At 49.9% G+C, this 15,071-nt stretch overlaps 1 protein-coding gene across 1 annotated transcript in view; it reads right to left on the bottom strand.

The window, feature by feature from the left end:
- LRRC2 (leucine rich repeat containing 2) overlaps positions 1-15,071 on the bottom strand; it is a 759,557-nt gene that overhangs the window by 483,282 nt on the left and 261,204 nt on the right. The window lies entirely within an intron of this gene.

The raw sequence follows: 15,071 nt of genomic DNA, 5'->3' as shown, positions 1-15,071 counted from the left end.
TCTGGCTCTCGTTTAGTAGTTGTTGGAAACTACACTGCATTAGGCCTACAAATTGGGTATGGGGTGTAGAGAGATGGTGTGTTCCACTCCAAGGTGTTCCCCAGGTTTCGTCCACATTGCTTCGGTCTTCCGACTCTCGTTTAGTAGTTGTAGAAAACTACACTGCATTAGGCCTACAAATTGGGTATGGGGTGTAGAGAGATGGTGTGTTCCACTCCAAGGTGTTCCCCAGGTTTCCTCTCCATTGCTTCGATCTTCATGCTCTCGTTTGGTAGTTGTTGGAAACTACGCTGCATTAGGCCTACAAATTGGGTATGGAGTGTAGGGAGATGGTGTGTTCCACTTTAGGTGTTCTCCAGGTTGCCTTTCCTGAGCTTCGATCTTCTGGCTCTCGTTTAGTAGTTGTTGGAAACTACGCTGCATTAGGCCTACAAATTGGGTATGGGGTGTAGAGAGATGGTGTGTTCCACTCCAAGGTGTTCCCCAGGTTTCCTCGCCATTGCTGCGATCTTAATGCTCTCGTTTAGTAGTTGTTGGAAACTACACTGCATTAGGCCTACAAATTGGGTATGGGGTGTAGAGAGATGGTGTGTTCCACTCCAAGGTGTTCCCCAGGTTTCCTCTCCATTGCTTCGATCTTCATGCTCTCGTTTAGTAGTTGTTGGAAACTACACTGCATTAGGCCTACAAATTGGGTATGGAGTGTAGGGAGATGGTGTGTTCCACTCCAAGGTGTTCTCCAGGTTGCCTTTCCTGAGCTTCGATCTTCTGGCTCTCGTTTAGTAGTTGTTGGAAACTACGCTGCATTAGGCCTACAAATTGGGTATGGGGTGTAGAGAGATGGTGTGTTCCACTCCAAGGTGTTCCCCAGGTTTCCTCTCCATTGCTTCGATCTTCATGCTCTCGTTTAGTAGTTGTTGGAAACTACGCTGCATTAGGCCTACAAATTGGGTATGGGGTGTAGAGAGATGGTGTGTTCCACTCCAATTTGTTCTCCATGTTGCCTTTCCTGAGCTTCGATCTTCTGGCTCTCGTTTAGTAGTTGTTGGAAACTACGCTGCATTAGGCCTACAAATTGGGTATGGGGTGTAGAGAGATGGTGTGTTCCACTCCAAGGTGTTCCCCAGGTTTCCTCTCCATTGCTTCGATCTTCATGCTCTCGTTTAGTAGTTGTTGGAAACTACACTGCATTAGGCCTACAAATTGGGTATGGGGTGTAGAGAGATGGTGTGTTCCACTCCAAGGTGTTCCCCAGGTTTCCTCGCCATTGCTGCGATCTTAATGCTCTCGTTTAGTAGTTGTTGGAAACTACACTGCATTAGGCCTACAAATTGGGTATGGGGTGTAGAGAGATGGTGTGTTCCACTCCAAGGTGTTCCCCAGGTTTCCTCTCCATTGCTTCGATCTTAATGCTCTCGTTTAGTAGTTGTTGGAAACTACACTGCATTAGGCCTACAAATTGGGTATGGAGTGTAGGGAGATGGTGTGTTCCACTCCAAGGTGTTCTCCAGGTTGCCTTTCCTGAGCTTCGATCTTCTGGCTCTCGTTTAGTAGTTGTTGGAAACTACGCTGCATTAGGCCTACAAATTGGGTATGGGGTGTAGAGAGATGGTGTGTTCCACTCCAAGGTGTTCCCCAGGTTTCCTCTCCATTGCTTCGATCTTCATGCTCTCGTTTAGTAGTTGTTGGAAACTACGCTGCATTAGGCCTACAAATTGGGTATGGGGTGTAGAGAGATGGTGTGTTCCACTCCAATTTGTTCTCCATGTTGCCTTTCCTGAGCTTCGATCTTCTGGCTCTCGTTTAGTAGTTGTTGGAAACTACGCTGCATTAGGCCTACAAATTGGGTATGGGGTGTAGAGAGATGGTGTGTTCCACTCCAAGGTGTTCCCCAGGTTTCCTCTCCATTGCTTCGATCTTCATGCTCTCGTTTAGTAGTTGTTGGAAACTACACTGCATTAGGCCTACAAATTGGGTATGGGGTGTAGAGAGATGGTGTGTTCCACTCCAAGGTGTTCCCCAGGTTTCCTCGCCATTGCTGCAATCTTAATGCTCTCGTTTAGTAGTTGTTGGAAACTACACTGCATTAGGCCTACAAATTGGGTATGGGGTGTAGAGAGATGGTGTGTTCCACTCCAAGGTGTTCCCCAGGTTTCCTCGCCATTGCTGCGATCTTAATGCTCTCGTTTAGCAGTTGTTGGAAACTACACTGCATTAGGCCTACAAATTGGGTATGGGGTGTAGAGAGACGGCGTGTTACACTCCAAGGTGTTCCCCAGGTTTCCTCTCCATTGCTTCGATCTTCTGGCTCTCGTTTAGTAGTTGTTGGAAACTACGTTGCATTAGGCCTACAAATTGGGTATGGGGTGTAGAGAGACGGTGTGTTACACTCCAAGGTGTTCCCCAGGTTTCGTCCACATTGCTTCGATCTTCTGACTCTCGTTTAGTAGTTGTTGAAAACTACACTGCATTAGGCCTACAAATTGGGTATGGGGTGTAGAGAGATGGTGTGTTACACTCCAAGGTGTTCTCCAGGTTGCCTTTCCTGAGCTTCTATCTTCAGGCTCTCATTAAATTGTGGTTAAATGGAACAACTGCATTTGGCGTACTAGTTGGTTTGGGGCCTACTATCGGTGTCTGCCACTCCTTGCTGTTCTCCTGGTTTCCTGTCCTGAAATTCCATTTTCAGGCTCTCGTTAAGTAGTTGTTAATGTTAGACTGCATTTGGCCTACTAGTTGGGTTGGGGCCTACTATCGGTGTCTGCCACTCCTTGCTGTTCTCCTCCACTGAACAAAGCTGTGCCGCCTGTTTACTACGGTTGCCAATTTTGAACTGCATTTCGACTACTTACTGATTTGGGCCTACTCTCTGTGTCAGCCTCTCATTCCAGTTGTCCTCCACTGCAATGCCCCCTGGTTAGTCCTGTGTTACCAATTTTGAACTGCATTTAGCCAACTTTATTCTTTGGGCCTATATCTGTGTTTCCTCCTCATCCTGCCCATTGCCCAGCCAGTGATAGATGAGTCTGCTGGTACATTGACCCATAACGCAACATTCCCCGTGCACGCTACACAGCAAGATTGTGACCCTGCTGAAAGTCAGGTTCCTCTTCCCGCATACCATACCACCTTACACGGGGACAAAGAGGAAGGTGCAGATGAAAGTGCAGGTTCCTTCATCAGGTGGGGGGAGGAATACTAGTTGGCGACGTCACTGGCACAGGGCCTCTCATAGTACGCAAAAGTGTTGCTGCCGGTGGGAGGCGCCCCCGCCGTGCAAACACACCGCTGTACTTTGAGGGGCCCTGTGCCAGTGCCAATGCCAACGAGTGGGCCCCCCCTGCTTGCTCAGGATCACAGCACTTGCAAAGTTGAAATACTTACCTCTCCCTGCTCCACTGCCGTGACGTGGTCCAGATTTACTGGGCCCACTAATTACTTGAACCAGCCCTACCCCCCACAACTTTAGCCAAATGACCCCCAATTTCAAATGCCTTCCAATTATTATAAGCTAAATTACGATTGACAAGCTTCTGTAACAAGAATGGATGTTTTTGCCATTAAAATGGGCAGTGTAGGTGTTTTCCTGGCCTCCACTCACTGCCGACTATGCTCCCCCATTGACTTGCATTGGGTTTCGTGTTTCGGGCGATACCTGACTTTTCGCCATAATCGGCCGATTCCACTCGACTCGACTTCTAAGATAGTCGGGTTTCGCGAAACACGACTCGACTCTAAAAAGGTCAAGGTCGCTCAACCCTATATCAGGGAACATTGTTACATAAATTCTAATTTATAGGCAGATTTTATTTTAGACAGTTTTGATGAGTGAGCCCCAAAATGTTCCAGTGCAAAGAATTAAAGATCTAAAGAATACAAATACAAATATTTTTGGCCAAAAAGTTATATATAAAATAAAAGGGTTCTCTAAAGCTGAACTAGAGATGTTAAAAGTTTCTATTTTAATCTTTTCCCGACATTGGACATACTGGTGATACCACAGTTGGACGTAACAGTCCATCATAGTCATCATGCAGGAATAGGAGCCATGCCTGGTATAATCAGTGCAGGAACTACGTTTCACAGCTGAGCTCCTGTTGCAACAACCAGGGTCTTTGCCACTTCTAATCCTAGCTTTTTAACCCTTTAGATATTGTAGTCAATAGTGACTGCTGCATCTACATGGTTCTGAGAGTGATAGGACTCCTTCTTTAAAGGTACCTTCACACATAACGATATCGTTAACGATATCGTTGCTTTTTGTGACGTAGCAACGATATCGTTAAGGAAATCATTCTGTGTGACAGCGACCAACGATCAGGCCCCTGCTGGGAGATCGTTGGTCGCTGAGGAAAGTCCAGAACTTTATTTCGTCGCTGGACTCCCTGCAGACATCGCTGGATCGGCGTGTGTGACACCGATCCAGCGATGTCTTCACTGGTAACCAGGGTAAACATCGGGTTACTAAGCGCAGGGCCGCGCTTAGTAACCCGATGTTTACCCTGGTTACCAACGTAAAAGTAAAAAAAAACAAACACTACATACTTACCTACCGCTGTCTGTCCCCAGCGCTCAGCTTCTCTGCACTCCTCCTGCACTGGCTGTGAGCGTCGGTCAGCCGGAAAGCAGAGCGGTGACGTCACCGCTCTTCTTTCCAGCCGCTGTGCTCACAGCCAGTGCAGGAGGAGTGCAGAGAAGCAGAGCGCCGGGGACAGACAGCGGTAGGTAAGTATGTAGTGTTTGTTTTTTTACTTTTACACTGGTAACCATGGTAAACATCGGGTTACTAAGCACGGCCCTGCGCTTAGTAACCCGATGTTTACCCTGGTTACCCGGGGACTTCGGGATCGTTGGTCGCTGGAGACCTGTCTGTGTGACAGCTCCCCAGTGACCAAACAGCGACGCTGCAGCGATCGACATCGTTGTCGGTATCGCTGCAGTGTCGCTGAGTGTGAAGGTACCTTAACTTCATCAGTTCCTTTGTGCAAGGTGCTGATTGCTGTCATGGGAACTGGAGGTCGAAAAATGATCCATGCACTCAGGATAGACTCCATAATTCTCGTTGAATTCCTTTAGGGGTATAGTTTCCAAACTGGGGTCGCTTGTATGTTTTTTTGTTTTAACACTTCGGGGCACTGAAAATGCATCAGGAAACCCACAATTGAGCCAAATATGCACTCCAAAAATCACATAACATTCCTTACCCTTCCAAGCCTCCCTGTATACTGAACATACTACAGGACTTGGAAAAATGAAGAATGAATGCAGATAGAAAAAGCAAATCAATTACAAACTTGCTTATTGACATAGTATCTATATTAGTAAAGAAATGTCATATCTTGAAAATACCTTTTAAGGCTGGCTCAGACAGAAGACAGTTCCTCGGTCATTAAAAAGCATTTTCCACAGTTGCCTCAAGTTTGTCAGGCATTTGCGTCTGCTTAATTTGGTTTAGCTCTAACCAAGTGTCTATTATTTCCTTTCATACTTCAGATTTCCTACAACTAGTGTGATTTCCAATGTAAGTTCAGCTTTCTATGTATAGTTGACACCTACCACTAAGCAAGGAAGTTAACAACTCCTTAGGGTAAGTTCCCACATTCGGTAGTAGCAGCACTTTGGACACAGTGCATGTCTGTTGCATCCATAGCGCTGCTTTCTATTGAACGCAGGTACACCCGCATGTGTTCACTGAACCATGCGAATTTACCGCTTTTAATACATTCTATTGATTAATGTTGTGAGACTGGCTTCTCCACAATAGAAACTTACATGCTAGAGGTCTGAGACGCGCCACATGTCAGTCTCTGCGGGAGATCCGCAGGTGCAAATGCACGTATAGTGGACATGGGTAGGGTTGAGCGAAACGGGTCGAAAATATTCAAAAGTCGCCGATTTTTGGCAAGGTCGGGTTTCATGAAACCCGACCCGACCCCTGTGTGGGGTCGGCCATGAAGTCGGCGATCTTTTGAATCTAGAATCGGAATTCCGATACCGATTCCCGATATGTTTAAGATTTCGGGAATTGGTATCGGAATTCAGATTTAAGTGTAAAATAAAGAATTAAAATAAAAGATATCGCAATACTTACCCTCTGACGCGCCCTGGTACTATCCGGGAACCTTCCTTCCTTAGAATCAGCCTTCCAGGACCTCGCGGTGACGTCGCCCATGTGACCGCTCGCGCGACCAATCACAAGCCGCGACGTCACCGCGACGTCATCGAAGGTCCTGGAAGGGCTGATTCTTAGGAAGGAAGGCTGCCAGAAAGAAGCAGGGCGCATCCGAGGGTGAGTATATACCTAATAGGAATATACTCACCCTCGGACGCGCCCTGCTTCTTTCCGGCAGCCTTCCTTCCTAAGAATCAGCCCTTCCAGGACCTTCGGTGACGTCACGGTGACGTCGCGGCTTGTGATTGGTCGCGCGAGCGGTCACATGGGCGGCCGCGCGGCCAATAACAAGCCGCGACGTCACCGCGACGTCACCGCAAGGTCCTGGAAGGCTGATTCTAAGGAAGGAAGGTTCCCGGTTAGTACCAGGGCGCGTCAGAGGGTAAGTATTGCGATATTTTTTATTTTAATTCTTTATTTTACACTAAAATATGGATCGCAGGGCCTGAATGAGAGTTTCCGCTCCTTCAGACCCTGGGAACCATGGAAACCCAATGCACTGCATTGGGTTTCGAGTTTCGACCGACCCCGACTTTTTTATAGGATCTGCCGATTTCACTCGACCCGACTTTTGAAAAAGTTGGGTTTCGTGAAACCCGACCCGATCCTATAAAAGTAAAGGTCGCTCAATCCTAGACATGGGGTTTCTTGAAATCCCATCCACTATGCTGTAACATCTGGCTGCTGTGGGTTTGACACAAATGTGCTGCAATTCCTTACCGTGGGCATGTACCCTTAGAATTATTCTAATCTCTACAATCAAGAGGAGTGAGGGAGAATGCAGCATGTCCATAAAAAAAATATTTATTTAAATTATTAAAACAAACAAAATCAAGTTAAAGCAATAAAGCTGACACATTTCTGGCAAAAAATGCCATTATAGTATATGGAAACAGTAGTAAGAGTCACATTATATAGCAACAAGGAACCAATCACAGGAATCGACCAATGCAAAGTCAAACCAGGTTACCATATCAGTAGTGTTGAGCGATACCTTCCGATATCGGAAAGTATCGGTATCGGTTTGGATCGGCCGATATTCAAAAAATATCGGATATCGCCGATACCGATACCCGATCCCAATGCAAGTCAATGGGACCAAAATATCGGAATTAAAATAAACCCTTTCTTTCCTTGTAGGTTCATTCTACATGAAGGAAAACAACTAAGAATAATGTAGGATGTATGGGGGAGGTGGCGGAGACATTAAAGGCAATGAGGATTAGTCCAATCAAATAGAATAGCATGATTTTTTTTTTTTTTAAAGACGTTCGGATTGAAAAAGATATTGACTATGTAAATTTTTTTTATTTTGTCAGATATTGATGTTTCACTATTCCACGACCTTCCCCTTCTTTTTTTCCTTTTCCCACACTTTCATCTTCATCATCATCAGCATCTTTGACATCAACTTCTTCACCTTATTCATCTTCTTCTTCATCTTCTACCTATATTTTTTTTTTTATTACATTCTTCATATTCATTTTCTTAAACTATTATTATTCTTCCTATTCTACATATTCTTTTTATTCCACTGTTATTATTCTTCCTATTCTACTTCTTCATCATATTCTCATTTGTGACAGGCATTCCCGTAGTTGTTATCTATAAAAGTTGGAAGATTACACCTTCCGTTCTGCCAGTCACAAAAGTTACATTTGTCCGCGTTCAGTTTGGCCTGCAGCATCAGGCTTTATCCAGGGGCACCACGAGGAGGAACGGACTCACCCCCATACACTGCTTAGTCTTCTTCTGCATATTATTGAGATAATATCTTTTGCTCTGATATTAAGTCTTATGCTTAATGTTCTTCTGCTCTTTGTTCTGCAGCCTCTTGTTCTTCTGCTTCTCGGTCTTCCATGTTGTCGTCTCCAGGGTCGTCGTCTCCAGTGTCGTCATCTCCGCCGTCGTCGTCTCAGCCGTCGTCGTCTCCGCCGTCGTCGTCTCCGCCGTCGTCGTCGTCGTCATCGGGGTGGTCTTCCGGGTCGTCGTCATCGGGGTGGTCTTCCGGGTCGTCGACGTTAGGGTCTTCAACTTGGAAATGTAGCAGAAGGTACAAGAAGGCTGAGAAAATGCCAAGAACCAGCTGATGGAACTGGAACTCGGATGGCTACCCGAAGGTTCAAGAGCCTATGGAACTACCGAGGACCAGCTGACGTTACTGGAACCCGGTTACTAAGCAGGAGGTACCCGTGCTAAAAAGCACTACCAAGGACCGCCTGACGTTGGCGGAACTCGGATACCCAGAAGGAGGCACCTAAGCCAAAGGCTCTGCCCGGAACCAGCTGACGTTACTGGAACCAGGATGGGGAGCAGAAGGTACAAGAGCAAAAGACACTGCCGAGAACCAGCTGACGGTACTGGAACCCGGATGGGTAGCCGAAGGTCCAAGAGCCAATGGAACTACCAAGGACCAGCTGACGTTACTGGAACCCGGTTACTAAGCAGGAGGTACCCGTGCCTGAAAGCACTACCAAGGACCACCTGACGTTGGTGGAACTTGGATACCCAGAAGGAGGCACCTAAGCCAAAGGCTCTGCCCGGAACCAGCTGACGGTACTGGAACCAGGATGGGGAGCAGAAGGTACAAGAGCAAAAGACACTGCCGAGAACCAGCTGACGGTGCTGGAACCAGGTGGTGGACCCGAAGGCCCACAGGAGAGGAGAGAACAGCTAGGCCGCGAGGCAGCCGCAGTTACCGAACCCCAACAGTCCTACAGGGGGAGCTGGGCCTACTGGCACTACAGAACCAGCCTTGACTACCAGTTCACGCAGCCCACATAGGAAGCTCCTAAACTGGAGGCACCCTGGAGTTGGCTAACCCGACCGCACCACGACGAGGCAAGCATAGGTGTCTCAGTGAGCTTGACACAACCCGGAAACAGCTGACGGTGCTGAAACCAGGCTTGGCACGAGGGAGTACGTGTGACAAGAACACTGCCGAGAACCAGCTGGCGGTGCTGGAACCCGGATGCGTTGCCCCAGTGTGCAAGAGCCAATGGCACGACCGAGGACCAGCTGACGGTGCTGGAACCCGGTTACTAAGCTGTAGGTGCCCGCGCTTAAAAGCACTACCAAGGACCGCCTGGCGTTGGCGGAACTCGGATACCCAGGAGGAGGCACCTAAGCCAAAGGCTCGGCCCGGAACCAGCTGACGGTGCTGGAACCAGGTGGTGGACCCCAAGGCCCACAGGAGAGGAGAGAACAGCTAGGCCGCGAGGCAGCCGCAGTTACCGAACCCCAACAGTCCTACAGGGGGAGCTGGGCCTACTGGCACTACAGAACCAGCCTTGACTACCAGTTCACGCAGCCCACATAGGAAGCTCCTAAACTGGAGGCACCCTGGAGTTGGCTAACCCGACCGCACCACGACGAGGCAAGCATAGGTGTCTCAGTGAGCTTGACACAACCCGGAAACAGCTGACGGTGCTGAAACCAGGTTTGGCACGAGGGAGTACCTGTGACAAAAACACTGCCGAGAACCAGCTGGCGGTGCTGGAATCCGGATGCGTTGCCCCAGTGTGCAAGAGCCAATGGCACGACCGAGGACCAGCTGACGGTGCTGGAACCCGGTTACTAAGCTGTAGGTGCCCGCGCTTAAAAGCACTACCAAGGACCGCCTGGCGTTGGCGGAACTCGGATACCCAGGAGGAGGCACCTAAGCCAAAGGCTCGGCCCGGAACCAGCTGACGGTGCTGGAACCAGGTGGTGGACCCCAAGGCCCACAGGAGAGGAGAGAACAGCTAGGCCGCGAGGCAGCCGCAGTTACCGAACCCCAACAGTCCTACAGGGGGAGCTGGGCCTACTGGCACTACAGAACCAGCCTTGACTACCAGTTCACGCAGCCCACATAGGAAGCTCCTAAACTGGAGGCACCCTGGAGTTGGCTAACCCGACCGCACCACGACGAGGCAAGCATAGGTGTCTCAGTGAGCTTGACACAACCCGGAAACAGCTGACGGTGCTGAAACCAGGCTTGGCACGAGGGAGTACCTGTGACAAGAACACTGCCGAGAACCAGCTGGCGGTGCTGGAACCCGGATGCGTTGCCCCAGTGTGCAAGAGCCAATGGCACGACCGAGGACCAGCTGACGGTGCTGGAACCCGGTTACTAAGCTGTAGGTGCCCGCGCTTAAAAGCACTACCAAGGACCGCCTGGCGTTGGCGGAACTCGGATACCCAGGAGGAGGCACCTAAGCCAAAGGCTCGGCCCGGAACCAGCTGACGGTGCTGGAACCAGGTGGTGGACCCCAAGGCCCACAGGAGAGGAGAGAACAGCTAGGCCGCGAGGCAGCCGCAGTTACCGAACCCCAACAGTCCTACAGGGGGAGCTGGGCCTACTGGCACTACAGAACCAGCCTTGACTACCAGTTCACGCAGCCCACATAGGAAGCTCCTAAACTGGAGGCACCCTGGAGTTGGCTAACTCGACCGCACCACGACGGGGCAAGCATAGGCGTCTCAGTGAAGTTGACACAACCCGGAAACAGCTGACGGTGCTGAAACCAGGCTTGGCACGAGGGAGTACCTGTGACAAGAACACTGCCGAGAACCAGCTGGCGGTGCTGGAACCCAGATACGTTGCCTTGCCTATTAAAGATTGTCTTCCTAGAGCCCCAACTAGCGGTGTTGGAGCAAAGGGTAAGCAGGGGGAGATGAGTGTAGGCCGAAGCCTGCACTGGAGGCAGCTTTGTGTCTGCGTTGCGTTTGAAGGACACTTTGCCGGCTACACACTGGGGGAACAGCTGGCGTTGCTGAACCCCACTAACACAATGGCGTGTGTTTTTCTCTGTGCAGCTAGCACTTGCGGGCAAAAACTAGCGATGTTAGAGCCCGTGTTGAAGCAGGAGGAGGAGGAGAGGAGCAGAGTGTAGGCCGAAGCCTAGTTGAACCAATTTCAAAGGAAACCTTTAACCCCCCCTCAGGTGTTACAAAGTACAAGAGACACACCTTGTGCAGTATTAATGCTGCACAAGTGAAAGGTTGCTCTATTAATTTGTCTACTTGCACACGCTGAATGAAAGACATACACAATTTACCCCATTCTACAGTCAAACTGTAGTGGATGCGTGACTTGGTTTTTTGATGAGACGCAGCACAGGTGTCCAAAATAACGCCTTGGTGCTTGGCGCAGCTTCCTGAGCGTTGTTATTTGCTGTACAGGAGTCTGCGCTCTTGTGTTATCCCTTGGCAATGCCCTGTTAGCGCTGCCCATCTTATGACATAATTTCATGTTGGCCGGTGCGGTTAACGATGGCCATAAATCCCAGACCCACAGTGTCTTTTCATAAAGCCACACTGCGGTGCTGGGATTCGTTGCCTTGAGCAGTAAATATTTTGGCCGCTCACACACGTCCTTACACCTGCTTCAGACTGGGCGGCCTCTGCTGATCCCTTCTCGCATGCCGCGGCCATGAGGCTGCACAGTCTGAAGAAGGCGGAAGGAGATGAGTTAAGACAGGCGAAGATATGCACTGCTCGTGCCCATCAATCACACCCTCGCAGTCAAAATAATTAAGACAACGAGGAGCATTTTATTCAGGCAGGGCGGACGAACAGGCGCAAGTAGCCAACCAATGATGTCAGAAGACGTGAAGCGCTACCAAGGGGGGTGCTGCGTATCATTAGAAAGGAAAGTCACACCTCAGGGACAGTGGAATGGTCTCAAAGAGACACATTTTGTACGTGTTGAGTTCCACGTGGGCAAGGAGAAAACATCAGCCACCTTGTACAAATGCAGCAGTACTGCTGTACAAGGTGGCTGTTATACATAGAAACACCTGGGGGTGGGGGCCAGGCTCCCTTCAATTTCAGTTCATGTGCCTGCGTGGCGTTTGCAGGTCACGTTGCAAGCTGCACAGCAGGGGAACAGCTGGCGGTGCTGAACCCCACTAACACATTGGCTGGTGTTTTTCTCTGTGCAGCTAGCATTTCCGGGCAAAAACTAGCGGTGTTTGAGCCCAAGGTCAGCAGGAGGAGGAGGAGAGGAGCAAAGTGTAGGCCGAAGCCTGCACTGGTGGCAGCTTTTGGTCGGTTGTGCCAGCGTGGCTTGTGCTGGACACGATGCCGGCTACACAGCGGGGGAACAGCTGGCGGTGCTGAACCCCACTAACACATTGGCTGGTGTTTTTCTCTGTGCAGCTAGCATTTCCGGGCAAAAACTAGCGTTGTTAGAGCCCAGGGTCAGCAGGAGGAGGAGAGGAGCAGAGTGTAGGCCGAAGCCTAGTTGAACCAATTTCAAAGGTTACCTTTAACCTCCCCTCAGGTGTTACAAAGTACAAGAGCCACTCCTTCTGCAGCATTAATGCTGCACAAGTAAAAGGTTGCTCTATTAATTTGTCTACTTGCACAAGCTGAATGCAACACGTACACTATTTAGCCCATTATACTGTTAAACAGTAGTGGAGGCGTGACTTGTCTTTTTAAAGAAAAGCAGCACAGGTGTCGAAAACAACACCTTTTTGCATGGGCAAAGCTTCCTGAGCGTTGTTAGTTGCTGTACAGGAGTCTGCGCTCTTGTGATCCTTTGGCCATGCGCTGTGAGCGCTTCCTGTCTTATGACCTCATTTCATGTTGGCCGTTGCGGTTAGCGATGGACATGAATCCCAGACCCACAGTGTGTTTTTAAAAAATCACACTGCGGTGCTGGGATTCGTGCCCTGGTGCACTAAATATGTTTGCCGCTCACACATGTCCTTACACCTGCTTCAGACTGGGCGGCCTCATCTGATCCCTTATCGCCTGCCGCGGCCATGAGGACACCCAGTCTGAAGAAGGCGGAAGGAGATGAGTGAACACAGGCAAACATATGCACTGCACATGCCCATCAATCACACCCTCGCTGTCCAAAAAAATAAGACACCGAGGGGCGTTGTTTCGAGCAGGGGAGATGCACAGGCGCAGCCAGCTAACCAATGATGTCAAAAGACGGGCAGCGCTAACAAGGGTGGTGCTGCGTGTCATTACAAAGGAAAGTCACACCTCAGGGACATTGTAATGGTCTCTAATGAGACACATTTTGTACGTGTTGAGTTCCACGTGGGCAAGGAGAAAAAGTCAGCCACCTTGTACAAATGCAGCAGTACTGCTGTACAAGGTGGCTGTTATACATAGAAACACCTGTGGGTGGGGGGCAGGCTCCCTTCAATTTCAGTTCATGTGCCTGCGTGGCGTTTGCAGGTCACGTTGCAAGCTACACAGCAGGGGAACAGCTGGCGTTGCTGAACCCCACTGACACATTGACTGGTGTTTTTCTCTGTGCAGATTGCATGTCCGGGCAAAAACTAGCGGTGTTAGAGCCCAGGGTCAGCAGGAGGAGGAGGAGAGGAGCAAAGTGTAGGCCGAAGCCTGCACTGGTGGCAGCTTTTGGTCGGTTGTGCCAGCGTGGCTTGTGCTGGACACGATGCCGGCTACACAGCGGGGGAACAGCTGGCGGTGCTGAACCCCACTAACACATTGGCTGGTGTTTTTCTCTGTGCAGCTAGCAGTTCCGGGCAAAAACTAGCGGTGTTTGAGCCCAGGGTCAGCAGGAGGAGGAGGAGAGGAGCAAAGTGTAGGCCGAAGCCTGCACTGGTGGCAGCTTTTGGTCGATTGTGCCAGCGTGGCTTGTGCTGGACACGATGCCGGCTACACAGCGGGGGAACAGCTGGCGGTGCTGAACCCCACTAACACATTGGCTGGTGTTTTTCTCTGTGCAGCTAGCATTTCCGGGCAAAAACTAGCGGTGTTTGAGCCCAGGGTCAGCAGGAGGAGTAGAGGAGCAGAGTGTAGGCCGAAGCCTAGTTGAACCAATTTCAAAGGTTACCTTTAACCCCCCCCTCAGGTGTTGCAAGGTACAAGAGCCACACCTTGAACAGCATTAATGATGCACAAGTCAAAGGTTGCTCTATTTAATTTTGCTCCTTGCACACGCTGAATTAAACACGTACACTATTTAGCCCATTATACTGTCAAACAGTAGTGGAGGCGTGACTACTAGTCTTTTTAAGGTGACGCAGCACAGGTGTACAAATTTACACCTAGGTGCTGTGCGCAGATTCCTTACCGTTGTTATTTGCAGTACAGGAAACTGCGCTCTTGTGTTATCCCTTGGCAATACCCTGTTAGTGCAGGCCGTCTCATGACCTCATTTCATGTTGGCCGGTGCGGTTAACGATGGCCATAAATCCCAGACCCACAGTGGCTTTTCCTAAAGTCACACTGCGGTGCTGGGATTCGTGGCCTTGTGCAGTAAATATGTTCGCCGCTCACACATGTCCTTACACCTGCTTCAGACTGGGCGGCCTCAGCTGATCCCTTATCGCATGCCGCGGCCATGAGGCCGCACAGTCAGAAGAAGGCTGAAGGAGGGGAGTGAAAACAGGGGAACATATGCACTGCTCGTGCCCATCAATCACACCCTCGCAGTCAAAATATATGAGACAACGGGGGGCGTTGTGTCGGGCAGGGGGGACGCACAGGCACAGCCAGCCAACCAATGATGTCAGGAGACGGGCAGCGCTAACAATGGGGGTGCTGCGTGTCATTAAAAAGGAAAGTCACACCTCAGGGACATTGTAATGGTCTGTAATGAGACACATTTTGTACTTGTTGAGTTCCACGTGTGCAAGGAGAAAAAGTCAGCCACCTTGTACAAATGCAGCAGTACTGCTGTACAAGGTGGCTGTTATACATAGAAACACCTGGGGGGGTGGGGGGCAGGCTCCCTTCAATTTCAGTTCATGTTCCTGCGTGGCGTTTGCAGGAAACGTTGCCAGCTACACAGCAGGGGAACAGCTGGCGGTGCTGAACCCCACTAACACATTGGCTGGTGTTTTTCTCTGTGCAGCTAGCATGTCCGGGCAGAAACTGGCGTTGTTTGAGCCCAGGGTCAGCAGGAGGAGGAGAGGAGCAAAGTGTA

This window comes from Ranitomeya imitator, chromosome 1, assembly GCF_032444005.1.
Source record: "Ranitomeya imitator isolate aRanImi1 chromosome 1, aRanImi1.pri, whole genome shotgun sequence".
NCBI lineage: Eukaryota > Metazoa > Chordata > Amphibia > Anura > Dendrobatidae > Ranitomeya > Ranitomeya imitator.
The sequence above is the reverse complement of the archived record's forward strand: the minus strand, read 5'-3'. Positions and strand labels throughout refer to the sequence as shown.